At 45.3% G+C, this 15,265-nt stretch overlaps 1 protein-coding gene across 2 annotated transcripts in view; it reads left to right on the top strand.

Annotated features, from left to right (window-relative positions):
* The first annotated feature begins 3,619 nt into the window (after positions 1 to 3,619).
* The window catches only part of MAP3K20 (mitogen-activated protein kinase kinase kinase 20), a 216,017-nt gene continuing 204,371 nt past the window's right edge, over positions 3,620 to 15,265 (top strand). For both annotated transcript variants that reach the window (XM_083154790.1, XM_083154791.1), the window contains exon 1: positions 3,620 to 3,783. The gene's annotated coding sequence lies outside the window, so the exon portion shown is untranslated. The remainder of the gene's footprint in view (positions 3,784 to 15,265) is intronic.

The raw sequence follows: 15,265 nt of genomic DNA, 5'->3' as shown, positions 1-15,265 counted from the left end.
TCTCTCATCCTAATAAATTTCACAAATTTCTGAGACACTGCAGTTGAACTTGAGACTGGGGTTCCTAGGGAGATAACTAATTTACTCCTGGTCCATGTTACAAAAAGAGCATGATACATGTATGTGCTGTATGTGAACAGTAAAAGCAAATTCACTGTCTAATGGACAAAACCATGTGCACTGCAGGTGGGGCAGATGTAACATGTGCAGAGAGAGTTAGATTTTGGAGGGGTTTGTCCTTCAAACTGATATCGAAATTGCAGTGTAAAAATAAAGCAGCCAGTGTTTACTCTACACAGAAACACAATAACTAACCCAAATGTAACTCTCTCTGCATGTTACATCTGCCCCACCTGCAGTGCAGCATGGGTTTGTCTATTAAAGAGAGAATTTGCTTTTGTGAGTGAACCAGAATCAGGCCCTATGTACAAAATCATGGTTCAAGACACATAGGAGTTCAGGTTGGCTCGGTAAGCTGCGATGATGGAAAAAATAAAAGATTGGGGACTCGCACTAGTATAGACACGTGTTTGTTATATTGGTTTTGTCATATATGAGGGAAGTCAAAACTGGCCTTTGGAGACTTGCTCCTTGTTGGTCACTTATTTCACATGTGGGTCAATCACCCCGTATGTGTTTTTTATGTGACGGACAGTGGTACACCCCCGAGTTATACCTGATTACATTTAACCAAAACAAGAGAAAAAAGAAACTCGGGTGGGGTGCACGCTAGACTCCCTCAAAGTAGTATGTCTAAAGGGATCATCCTTCTACACTATCCCTCTGGGACCCTGTATGGGCACAGGGCTCTCTCACCCCTCGTCCTATACAACAAGCAAGACGAGTGGGCAGCAGAAGTTCTGTGGACATAGAAATCCCAACTTTTCTAAATAAAATAAGAATAGAAACAGTGGAGATATTATGGTGACCCATGATTAAATCCTTAACACTAATCGATGAGTGAAAGCAACCAACACTGGCACACGACCTAGTGTAAGGAAATATGAAGGTCACTTTTATCTCAGAATTTCTCTGATCACTATGAGTCTTATTATCTATACCTAACCCAGCAGGTTATTGATAAATATTCGCAACTAAGGCACACATACGGAAATATCTATATTTCTTTGCCCTGTCTTTCCTTCTTTCCCCTTTATTTTCCCCTCCCTCCTCCCTGTTGGCAGTAATGTGTGGGACCATAGACAACTAATCAATTAACTTAATATGTTTTTGCAGTAAGACATACTACTTTGAGGGAGTCTAGCGTGCACCCCACCCGAGTTTCTTTTTTTTCTCTTGTTTTGGTTAAATGATCGCAACTTACCAAGCGCCTGAGACGCTGCTCGCCGCCCATCGGAACACCTGCGACACTGCCGATTTCCCTCGTTAACATGCGAGGGGATATGCAACAAAAACACTTCCCCTTACATGTCTCCGCTGCAGGAGAAATCATTCGATGGTCGCTGAAACTGACTTTTATTTGTGAGGGCCGGAAAGAAGACGAGGCGGGTGACTGGCGTCCTGTGGTGTCAGCCGCCCCCCCCCCCCCCCTCCGGCAGGCATCGGGCCACCTGCAAACCCATGGGCAATTCCTGTCCCCGCCGCTGTCCACCCCCAGTCCGCCCAGATTCTTGCAAAAACATCGGGAGGGGGCCAAACTCACATTATTGGGAGTAGATCAGAATCACCCCATAGCTAGGACTGGATATGTTGAGAAGATACATACATTAGCAACGGTTCTAGAGCAGACAAATCCAACCAAGTACATTGACCATTGTGCCAGTAACCTACTTTATTTGTACATTTTCTGGATTTCATCAGTTCCCTAATAAAGGCTTCCTAATGATTTATCTTGCATTTAATAGTTTTCTTTATATTAGATTTCTTATTGTGACCTGTGTATTACTGGATGAATTGCTCCATACATAGACTTTAGTAGAGGGGAGGGTTCACTGCCCTACTCACCACACCCCTCCCAACACCAACAGCAGCAATGGTAACGCCCCCTAGACATGACTCCGGTGTACAGGACCCGTGCAAGGCTACTCGGCACCCTGGGCAAAACTCCAGCGTACTTCTGCCACCATCACCTACACACCAATACCGACTTTGCAGAACCTCCGGTAAAAGTGTGGAGGTGGCGTCTTAGTTCAACACCGGACATTTGCATTAAGTTTATCAAGGCTCTCAGAGTCATCTTTATTTAGTGATAGAATCAGGGGCGCCCTCACATTCCGGAGCCCACTAGGCAGCTGCTTAATGGTAGGCCTTGCTGGTGTAGGGAGGAAGGTGACCCAGCATGAGAAGGCGGGTGTCTTAGAATATGTGGTCAGGGGGAGCGGGCACAGCACTGTTACACAGCATCTGATTGTGTGATGATATACAGGAAAGCTGCTAGCGCCCCCTACTCAGCCAACCAGCTCCAGATCGGATATCCCGGGTCACCCCTTACAGACTGCATTGCATTCCGGTCAATCCCACTTTCCAACCAAGTTGACCCTTTCACACCAACCCAGGTCCCGGGTCGCCCCGGCAATATACGGGGTTAAAAGCTTGCTCTGAAAGGGGCAAAAGCAGCTGATTGGCTGCTCTGAGTAACTGATACCCCTTTTACACCACACAAATAACCCCCGCTCATCCCGAGTCGTTGATCGTATCAGAGCATATACCGGATCCAGCAACCCCACAATCTGACCCAGGATAAAAGAAGTGTTATTCCCGTGGTTGGACCCGGGTAGCTGGACAATGTGAATGTGTAACCCGGGTCCCGTTCACTTCTATGGAAGAGGCCATGAGGTAAATGACTCAAGAGTCCCTGGCAAGTACCAGAGTAGGGTTACCACCTAGTCCCTTTAATTCCGGACCAGCCACAGAACCTGTATAATTAATATGTGTCCGGAATTAAAGGGACTAGGTGGTAACCCTATACCAGAGCCAGATATGCATACAATATATGAGCCATGGGGTACATACCAGCATTAAACGCATGTGCAGCGCACGCCACTGGAAGTGGCAGTACCGTCAACCCACTGCTGCCTCCTCCTCCGCCCTCGCTAGACGTGCCACCGCTCCACCCCGTCCCCTGGATGACATCAGCAACCCAGCAATATGTCACAGGTCACTGTGAGCAGCAAACAGCGCAAGTGCCTGATCGCACCTGGGATGGACCGATGTCCAAATATTGAGTGTGACCTGGCATTTGCAATGTGAAAGACGTATTATCTACTTTATTTCTCTCCAAGGCCTGATACATCTGCCCACTGTATACAACTCATTCTACATGTTAATACGCCTAAAAGTAAAACAGATATCATGGCCATTATCAGGCAGTGCCAGGCCCGGCCAAATTGTTATACATCAATTATTAGACTTCGCTTTCTGGAGTGGACCAAATGAAGTACCAGCCCAGTACAGTATTAACTTGATTATCCTTAAGAATGTTGCCAGCCAGGTATTGGCAAAGGTTGTTATATTGCTGTATACATAATATTAATGCCACACATTGATCAGTATACAGTGTATCTATTCTGTAACTCTGTATGGGACATGTACAATGTACAGGGACCGCAGCTAGGTGGCGCTACAGAGAGGCCACTGGAGAAGTGACATAAGCCAGGAAGGGGCAGCATTTAGTACAGCGCACGCTGCCTGATCTCTGCTGCGGGAAAGTTTCTGCCTCTCACCCGGAGAGGGCTGCCCAGGGCTTAACACCCGGAGAAGGTTGCCCAGGGCACATCTGCTGAGAGTGAGGAGTGACCCGGCCTTCCTGCAGCGCCAGAACAGGTAAGAGTTGAATAAGTTGCAGATAGAGAACACGCACAGAAAAGTTTATAATGACTCAGCAGCAGCTATAATGCCCAGGTCGGGACCACGCCGACTCACAGCTCAGTCTGCAGCATGCCAACTTTGTACAGCATTGGCACTGTGTCAGTAAAAGTCGGGACAATTGGGGCAGCAGCACTGCAGGAAGTGGCACTGCCTGAGTGTGGATCATACATATACAGTAAAATGAATGTAGTCACAGGCGATGTGCTATATCCTGGGAAGTCCTGTATTACCCAAGCTGCCGGGGCTTTCCTTGTTCTAACATGGCAGGAAGGGCCTGATTCCTATTGGTACGCAGTGTCGATGTTCGCGCAACTCTGCGATTATTAGCAGACTGTGATCACTGCGATAGTGCCAAGGTTCACTTGCGATGCCACTAGCCATGACTATATATATATAGTTGCGGCAAAAAACGCAGGCTGGTCACTGCTATTTTTGCTGCTTGTTTTTTCCTTCAGCTGTGATCATGTATGTAGAGAAACATGGTAATGGCGTTTCTGCATGAACATAAGGCCCACGTACACTATGGGAGAAGTCTCATCCAATTCCTGTCCCGGGCGTAATGATCGCATGCGGCCCTTCTGCATGCGATGTATCGCACGTGATCCTCGCTCCCAGCCTCCAGGAGGGGGTCCGACCCGGAGATCATATGTGCAGCACGTATGATCTCCGGTTCTGTTCCGATGCTCACGGAACCATGCATCAGATCGGACGTCAGACACATGCTGTTTGGGCCGATCTTGTCTGATTTCTTGGCCCGATTTACCGGAATCGCGTGGTGTACGAAGGGCATTAGACTCATTTGGGTGTGGAAATGGACAGCGTTTGCGGTACAAGCTGTCCTTTGTCATGATAGCAGTTCCAGGTTTGTGACCTGTACTTCTATTAGCACATGCGTCTAGTGACACATCCCCTTGAAGGTGCCGGGTTGGGTCCAATTGAAGCCTTCTCAGTGGGAAAACGCTAAAGAATACCATGTCTTTGTCCACCTAATGCAAGCCATTGAATTGACCCTAATTCTATGTAGTCATGAACGCCCCAGGTTGCCACGCTGCCCAGTTTGGGAACCACTGTGTATGCACTTGCTGGGCACTTGCGATGGCTCCATTGAGCATTTCTATTCTTTGCTGGATGATTAGCAGAGTCTGTAGACTGGAATATCCCAGCTGCATGTGCATACAATACATATCGGGATAAGTCACTAAGCCTTCTGCTGACCTGGGTCCTGCCCAACTAATTACAGCTTGCCATACATTTAATGACTTAAGTAATATCCCTTTCATACTTAATCCCTGCCTCCAACCTATGCCAACACTGGGATACCAGGCTTCAGATATACGTACCCCTTCCACACCGATCCCGAGACCGGGGCCTTCACTGCTCTCATACTGTAGTACGCTTGGAGATTACATTATTCTCAAGCACTCCAGAGCGAGCACATTGACAGACTTTTAAGTATGACCAGAGTCGACCCTGTCACACAGAGTTGGGACCCAGGTAGCCCCAGAGGGATACAGTCATTAGGTTGACCCTATTAAGGTCGACATGCATTGGGTCGAACGCTGAAGGTCAACAGGCCTTAGGTTGGCACCTGAAATAGGTCGACATGGCTAAGATCGACAGGGTTGGAAGGTCGACACAAGCATTAGGTTGACAATGGCAAGGTTGACAGTCAAAAGGTCTAGATGAGTTTCTCATGTTTTTTTGAGCTGACATGTGCCGACAGGCGGTATTTCATGCCCTACCTAAGTAGGTGCGTACACCTGATTTGATTCCGTTTTCGATTTGATTTCTATTAGATATGGACTATTCCAGCGGATCTCAAACTGTCGTTCCTGACCCCAAAGTGGGTCCCGATCGCCTCAGTATGGGGTTGCGACTCCATGTTGCTGACTCCATGTCGCTGACTTGAATTGTCTGTTACTTTAGGCTCCTCCCATCACTTTGTGCCTCCACAATGCTGCCATGTATGTGCTGTCTGCTGACTACACGTGTGATGTGTTATGGTATATTAGACTCCTCCCATCATCTTGTGCCTCCACAATGCTGCCATGTATGTGCTGTCTGCTGACTACACATGTGATGTGACGGGTTATGGTATATTAGACTCCTCCCATCATTTTGTGCCTCCACAATGCTGCCATGTATGTGCTGTCTGCTGACTACACATGTGATGTGATGGGTTATGGTATATTAGACTCCTCCCATCATTCTGTGCCTCCACAATGCTGCCATGTATGTGTTGTCTGCTGACTACACATGTGATGTGAGGGGTTATGGTATATTAGACTCCTCCCATCATGTTGTGCCTCCACAATGCTGCCATGTATGTGCTGTCTGCTGACTACACATGTGATGTGATGGGTTATGGTATATTAGACTCCTCCCATCATGTTGTGCCTCCACAATGCTGCCATGTATGTGCTGTCTGCTGACTACACATGTGATGTGACTGGTTATGGTATATTAGACTCCTCCCATCAAGTTGTGCCTCCACAATGCTGCCATGTATGTGCTGTCTGCTGACTACACATGTGATGTGACGGGTTATGGTATATTAGACTCTTCCCATCATGTTGTGCCTCCACAATGCTGCCATGTATGTGCTGTCTGCTGACTACACATGTGATGTGATGGGTTATGGTATATTAGACTCCTCCCATCATCTTGTGCCTCCACAATGCTGCCATGTATGTGCTGTCTGCTGACTACACATGTGATGTGATGGTTTATGGTATATTAGACTCCTCCCATCATGTTGTGCCTCCACAATGCTGCCATGTATGTGCTGTCTGCTGACCACACGTGTGATGTGATGGGTTATGGTATATTAGACTCCTCCCATCATAGTGTGCCTCCACAATGCTGCCATGTATGGGCTGTCTGCTGACTACACGTGTGATGTGATGGGTTATGGTATATCAGACTCCTCCCATCATGTTGTGCCTCCACAATGCTGCCATGTATGTGCTGTCTGCTGACTACACGTGTGATGTGACGGGTTATGGTATATTAGACTCCTCCCATCACTCTGTGCCTCCACAATGCTGCCATGTATGTGCTGTCTGCTGACTACACACGTGACGTGGTGACCTTCTGCAGTAACTTGCTGGGGTCCGGTCATTATTTTTATTGTCTGATGGGGTCCCAGAGCAAAGTTTGAGGACCCCTGGACTATTCGACCTGCTCTGAAGTTTTTGTACTCCTTTACGATTTCCACTATTTTCTATTTGATTTCCCATTTGATGTGCATCAGATTTGCTTTTAGATCAACAATGGCTTCAGGCAGGAGATGGACATCAAATCGAATGCTGCAGTGAACACATTAGATTTGCCCTATCTACATTAGATTTCCTCTATCTACATTAGATTTGCCCTATCTACATTAGATTTGCCCTATCTACATTATATTTTCACTATCTACATTAGATTTGCCCTATCTACATTAGATTTGCCTTATACAGTCTTGGCTGCCAAGACTATTTTCCTATTTGATTTATACTACACGGGAGCGCGCATTGTATTGAATCTGCATCCAATGTAGAGAAACCATTCAATTTTCTATTTGATTTTGCTTCTGTAAGCAAAATCGAATAGAAAAATAGTGCATATGCTCTATAAGACTTGAAGGGGTGCTGCTGAGAAAGAATGCATCGGTGTCGGCAAATCACAGACGTAAAATGTTTATAATAAACGCAATGTGGAAAGTAGCAGAGACTGCGAGATGCGTGCAGCTCCGCACCAGTATTGTATGTGGCAGACTTATGTCAGGATCACTGAAACAGTACAGAGCGTTTCAGCGATTAGTCCCGCGATGAGCATTGCGCCTAATTTAGGCCTTAACATTGCTAAACAACTGTATAGTTTCCAGATTTGCATTAGATGAATGAGCACTTGCTGCTCTATGCTGCATGGCAGCTTCATAAAACACTCTCGCTGGTTGCATGGGATTCTGGGGGAAGGAATTGTCTTGAATTCCAATTTATTGGCCCTGTTTATGTACAGACTTATTTTACCATCTTTTACATGTAAGCACATTAGTACTCTCATTATGAAGCGGAACTGAAAAAAAAGCAGGCCTCAGCCACTGTGTTTATTTCTAGTAAAACAATAATGATAACGCCAGATATAGTAGTCTCATTACAGTGCGTAGTGACCTAGTATAGTCAGACTCCCGCCAAATACTTCTTATCTCCTCATGAACGTGTGTAAGTCTGGGGGCTCAGAGGAGCCTTCACTTTGGAGAAGGAATTCCTCAGTTCAGTCTAAATATTTACTTAAGTTTTGTATTTTTAACTTGTAACCGGTATTCGAGAATCCTCCGAATTCTGTCAGTAACCTGTTCCCACCAGTCCTGTCTGTGCAGTGGGACAGCAGGGGGTAATGAGGGCTCTGTGCTTTCTGTTTGCACATGGGAGGGGCAGTGTAATGAAATGACAGATACGGAGCTAGGTGTCACCTATCTGGACGGGGGTGATCCCAGCGTTGGCAGCATCCGGCATGTGACGGGGGTGATCCCAGCGTTGGCAGCATCCGGCATGTTATCAGTACTCATTTTAACGTGTCACTGTGAGATTGATAAACAAGGGCAAGGTCAGTGGTAAAGGGGATTAGCAGCTATGGATCCAGTTATTGATTTATTAGACTTGTCCGTACTGCATGAATACGTGAATGACAATACGTACAGGGACAGATGAGGACAGTGCGGCATATCATGTGATTATAGACGTTACTGGGAAATTTACTAAGATGGGAGTTCTACTGAAGATGGGGTGTTGCCCTTAACAGCCAATCAGAATCTACTTCCTCTTTATTAAGCACCTTCTAGATCAGGGATGGGGAACCTTCGGCCCTCCAGCTGTTGTTGAACTCCACATCCCAGCATGCCCTGCAACAGTTTTAGTATGGCCAAATAGCAAAACTGTAACAGGGCATGCTGGGATGTGTAGTTCAACAACAACTATCCCTGTTCTAGATAGAAGATAATAGATAGAGTCTGATTGGTTGCTATGGGCAACATCCAATCTTCAATAGAGCTCCCATCTTCGTTAATTTACCCCTACGTGGCTTACCAACAATCCATATGGCAGAGAATCCTGGATTAAAGCCCCCAAACACACTTGCCAATGCCCCCCACCACTGATATTGATGAGCGACATCCCATCTTCAGGGTATGGGTCATAGGGTCGACAGCATTAAGGTCAACATGCATTGGATCGACCACTGAAGGTCAACATGAGCCAATGCCGACACATGGGAAGGTCGACATGGGCTTAGGTTGACTTGTCATTTGGTTGACATGGGCTAAGTCGAATGATCGACATGTGGTTTTTCACATTTTTTGTTCCAAGTGTCGACACAGTCAACATGGACACCGTATCGCAGTGCACCGCGTCTCCTCACATGGCTCGCTGCTCTCGGCATACTATTTATTATCTCACCATGCCCTAGTAGATGGTAGGGCATGAAATACCACCTGTTGGCACACATCGGCTCAATTTTTTTTTTTTTTAAACCTCATGTCGACCTTTCGACTGTTGACCTAATGCTTGTGTTGACCTAATGACTTTTGACTGTTAACCTAAGCCCATGTCCACCATCCCATGTGTCGACCTTGTCTCATGTCGACCTTCAGTGGTCAACCCAATACATGTCAACCTTAGTGCTGTCAACCTAACGACTCTATACCCAACTTCAATAGAACTCTCCTCTTAGTAAATTGACCCCGTGATATGAAACACTCCTCATACCGCCGATCCAACTGCTATTTGCATTTTCTCAGAAGAGCAGGATCCGGGACAGGAGTAGTCCTGTACTATCGCTGACAGTAACAGGTGTGGCTACAGGTGGGGCAGAAATATTCCAAAATGCAGATTATTAACATCTGTAACATTGACAGGTGAACTGGGAAAGTAGGAACAAATTGAGACAGGACTGTCAGCAATTACCTGCGATATGCATACAGTAACTGCTGACACAAAGGAGCGATTATTACTGGCTGCTTTCAGAAGAGGGTGTTGATGAAACATAAATTAGTGATGAGACAAGTCCATTGTTATAAAGGGTTTTATTACACCCTAGTAATTCTGTGAACATGCACTTATACTAAATCATTTCTAAGACAGGTTACTACTATGCGCAACGCAATTTACCGGCTCTTGGAATGTGATTGATTTATTTATTTGAATTTTACAATGAAAGTAAAAGTTGCATCTATTACGATAGAAATGAATTTGGATGTCGTTACCTGTACGACCAACTTAAGGGGTGTACACACGCTTCGATTTTGACAAGTTTTCCGATTCGATTTTGCTTATAGAAGCAAAATCGAATCGAAATCTTAAGGTTTTTTAAGATGCTTTAGATCTGCATTGGATTCGATGCGCGCTCCCGTTTTCTCTATATCGAAAAGAAAAACAGACTGTGCAGGCAAGGAAATATCGAATTCGATCCAGTAAATCGAATGTGTACACTGTGCCTTGAATGTAAATCGAATTCGATATCGAATGCAAGAGTACAGGTCTATTGCCAAATTTAATGGAAAATCAGATCGAACACCAAATCTAAAGCAAATCTAAAGCTGTGTACACACACTTTGTTTTGCTTTAGATTTGATGTTAGATTCGAATTTCTATTAGATCTGGCATTAGATCTTCCCATTCAATTTAGCGTTAGATCTGTAGTTTTGCATTCGATTCAATTTCGGTTTTCACAATGTAGGCACAATGTACTCATTTTCGATTTACTGGATCGAATTCGAGATTTCCTTGGCTGCACAGTCTATTTTTCTTTTCGATTTTGAGAAAACGGGAGCGCGCATCGAATCGAATGCAGATCAAAAGTGTCCTAAAAACCATTCGATGTTGATTCGATTTTGCTTCTATAAGCAAAATCAAATCGAAAGCAGGGAAAAATCTAAGCACGTGCACACAGCTTTAGCGTGTGCACACACCATCACAGCCATGCTGTATATTTTGCTTTCAAACATTTTTTGCTTTTCCATTTTTTCATTAAAATATTTTTAATATAAAAATGTAAAATGTATATTCAGTGTTATAGCAATCGTGTTTAAAGCAGCAAACCCATGACAAGTAAAGAGGCCAGGAAATCTATTTGATACTTATTTCTTTGCCCCAAAAAACTTGAACACTATTACATGAGAGGCTGTATTATATGTTTATATAGTTGTGCCAGGAAATTGATCTATGTGGGTTGTTTTATGGCAGGTATGGAATACATATTTTCTCCTTTATCCACTGGGTACACTGGAGTGATTATACTGGGGTATAGACAGGTGGATGAGTGGATCCTGCACATTCATTTCTATAGAAATTCAGTTGGCTCCTCCCTCTCTGTACCCCACCAGGGAACAGTTTTTTGATTGATCCCAGAGGGAACCAGGTGCCTACAGGGGCTGTCTCCAGACTTTTTTATTTTATTTTCATATTTGATGATCTTTAGAAGCATACTATCTGTGGGATACAAGTTCTGCCAGGTTTGAAAACATAATTTACAGATTAAATAGCATGTGCTGCATCAATAGACCGCCTTCCACTTCCTAAACAAGTTCCTCTGCCCATGTGCGTGGTTTACAGTAAGGACGGGAAATCTTTGGCCCTCCAGCTTTTGTTGAACTACACATCCCAATTTTAGCATGTTCAACTTGCAAAACTGTAGCAGGGAATGTTTGGAAATAGTTCTACTGCCTTCAGATCGCAAATGCAGGGTCGCACTCGGACTTTGAAACAGTTCAGTCCCGTTGCGACCCTGCAATTGTGATCCCTTAACACTGCATCAGTGAACTCGCAATTTTGCCGGTTCGCTGATGTCATGTGGGGGCGCAGGGGGGCAGGGAGAGGAGGCACTGCTTAGAGCTGGCACTGCTCCAAGCACTGCCTCCTCCATATTGTGAATGGGAAACTGGTCGCTGGACCGGTTTAACCCGTTCACACTGCACAGCAACGAGGCAACGAACCGGTAAGAACCCTGCTTTTTACCCGGTTCGGATTGCCATGTTGCTACCGGTTAGCTGTAACCGGTAACCCCTTTCACATCACACTAATCACACTAATTACCAATCGAACTGGCAAGAAACCAGCTTGTACCCGGTAATTTGAAAGGGGTATAAGCAATATCATTCATGGGGGGTATCGTCTAATGCAGTGATTTTCAACCTTTTTACCTTTTGGTACACAACAGGAAAGAACCGGTACTCTTTACCTAGAAGGGCGGCCATTGCGGGCATTGCATGCACTAAAAAAATCGGGTGCAATGCGACCAACGCCATGCCCGCGATTTCCCATAGGGAACAATGTTAAATGTCTCAATTGACCCGATTTTCCTGTTCAATGCCTCAATTGACCCGATTTTTCCATAGGAAACAATGTTAAATGGGCCACAGAGGCCAAATAGGCACCCTGAAGTGTGAAATGGCCACCCCAATTGTTAACGCCACCCCACGATCAACGTGAACCCGAAGCGTGGTGAGCGGCGGCGGTACACGTCCTACAACCTTTTCATACCCCCACTATCCACGTCGGCGTGGAGTTGAGAACAGAAAGTGTGGCGAGCGCAGCGAGCCACCGAGCCCGAAGCGTGGCGAGGGGACGCGGATACCTTCACAGGTATCCGCGTCCCCTCGCGGGCTTCACAGCTGTCCGCGTCCCCACGCGGGGCTCGCTGCGCTCGCCACGCTTCGGGCTTGGTGGCTCGCTGCGCTCGCCACACTTTCTATTCACAACTCCACGCCGACGTGGATAGTGGGGGTGTGAAAAGGTCGTAGGACGCGTACCGCTGCGCTCGCCACGCTTCAGGTTCACGTTGATCGTGGGGTGGCGTTAACAATTGTGGGGGCCATTTCACACTTCAGGGTGCCTATTTGGCCTCTGTGGGCCATTTAACATTGTTTCCTATGGAAAAATCGGGTCAATTGAGGCATTGAACAGGAAAATCGGGTCAATTGAGACATTTAACATTGTTCCCTATGGGAAATCGCGGGCATCGCGTCGGTCGCATCGCACCCGATTTTTTAGTGCATGCGATGCCCGCGATTTTTTTACTAACAATGCCCGTGAACAAAATCGTGGGCGCCGTTCTAGGTAAAGAGTACCAAAGAACCAAACCTATTGGCCCCCATATTAAAAAAACAATCACACTGGTCCTCACAGGTAACAAACATAATATACATTGGCCCTTTACATGAAAAGAAGAGATCAGTAAATAACAGTTGAACTGGTGGTGGCTGTAAACTGGTTTGGGCATCTGTAGATCTGGGGGCACACTTGAGGACAGCTCAAGGTGCACTAGTGTGCCAAGGCAAAGTGGTTGAAAAACACTGGTCTATTGTGGGCCCAGCTTTAGAAAATGAATGGCTTGCTGTGACGAGGAGGAGTACCACTATTTGTTTAGTGTTACTGTATGTTCATATGTGGAAAGATGCATTGAGTGTGATCATGTTGTAATTCTAAGCCATGTAAATCATGTTTAATCCTACATGTCACTGTTTGGACATACAATATTCATTTCAACCCATAATACCGCTGTCTGGAGGTCACTGAGACCTACATCTCACCTCTTCATTAAACATTCCCAAGAATGACTTCCTGATAGAGATGGGTCGTTCGCGAACGAACTGGATCTTTTGAACGGATCCCATTTAAGAACGAATGAGCCGCCGATCCCAAAAAGGGGATCCGTTTCAATTTGCAATGCATTTTCCTGATCTCAGTGCTGCCACCTGTGGCAGCTGAGATGTACTACCTCTGTTGACTGAATACAGTGCTGTTGACTACAAGTGATAGAAAGATTAGCTGCTGCTGCCAGGGATGGCCATCGGTGCAGACGCCATCGATGGTTGCCATCGATGGCGATTCTGCACCCAGCCATCGATCAGTGTTTTTACTCGGTCATGTATACTCCCCATTATTTTTCCCAAAGCGAGCCGAGGACCCGCTGAAAAGATATGTATCTTTTCACCGAGAGATCCGGCGGATCGCGGCTCAGCTTAATGATCCGTGTTGCCCATCTCTACTTCCTGATAGAAGTAATGGGAAACAAGTTTTCTGCCATCCAGACCAACCCCTCTGCTTCCTCCAGCCAATGTGACAAAGCAGCAAGGTTGGACAGCACGGTTGGTGTAATCGTTAGCATTACTGCCTCAGCACTGAGGTAATGGGTTCAATTCAGTTTGTATATTCTCTCCATGCTTGCGTGGGTTTCCTCCCACAATCCAAAAAATATACTGGTATATACTATCAGGCTTCCAACAAAATTAACCCTAGAAGGAATGTGTGTGCGTGTAGGGAATATAGATTGAATGGGGCAGGGACTGACTAAATGTTCAGCTATTCTCTGTAAAGCGCTATGGAATATGGGTGCGCTATATAAAAAACTGGCAATAAATAAATGAATACCGTGACATGTGGGCAGAAGGATTAAACCTTCTAAAGATAACAGGTTAATAAGTTGCTAATCGTCTTCTAGATTTTATTGTATAGAGTGCGCTGCGTTTATACTGGTTCCTTTAACATACAGTATAATGAAGATACAGGCATAGCTTGCCTGCATGGTCCTGCATTGTACAGTAATGGGGATCGCTGCCTTTTATTCCCCAGATGATTGGCAGCTGCATTCTCAGAAATCTTGGTAAAGTCCGCACAGTGGCAGCCTCTGCAGTATGTGTGGGTGGTGAAAGGGCATTAATGTAGGGTTAGGGGCTCTATGTATTTACCTCTGATCCCTCCTCTGTGTTCTATATGGTGATAGATCCTAGTGTTATATTGCTACTATATTTAATAAGTAATGTATTGATCTTAAGCAGGTCATTATGACACTCGCTGACCACTGACTGCTATCATTTATCTTTATGTTGCATTGAACATTGACCTGCAGATAATTATGACATCATACTGTATATAAACGGACTTCATGAACAAGTAAAAGTATTCCCTTTGTATCATGGAAAAATGGGTGTATTTAGGAATAATTATCACTGATCACAACACAATATTTGCATTTAAAAACCAACAGATCAAAAGCATTTTCATAATTACAACATAAGAGTATTTGGTTACATAAGTGTTCAACCCATTTTTGCTAGATACAACTTATTAAACCCAGGTGTAACCGGTCGTATACAGAGGTTACAATACCAATAGTTTCAATTGATTTAAAAAATGTCCCTGTCTGCGTGGTCCCACACTTGGGTAGAACAGTCTATACAATTTTCTGTGATCTGTAACTGGCGCTAAACAGAGATTGCAGCTAGGTAAATTTCCCTGGAGACCATCAATCCTCCAAACAATGTAGACAAATTCGAACAGGGGTAGGATGGGAAACAACCAGCGCAAAAGATGAAACTTGCGGTGAGCAGGAGAAGAGGGACACAGGTGTAGCACTTGGTGGACTAATAAGACCACACTTACTTTAAGTTCCCTTCTCG

Source organism: Crinia signifera, chromosome 7 (assembly GCF_055691185.1).
Source record: "Crinia signifera chromosome 7, ASM5569118v1, whole genome shotgun sequence".
Lineage (NCBI taxonomy): Eukaryota > Metazoa > Chordata > Amphibia > Anura > Myobatrachidae > Crinia > Crinia signifera.
The sequence above is the reverse complement of the archived record's forward strand: the minus strand, read 5'-3'. Positions and strand labels throughout refer to the sequence as shown.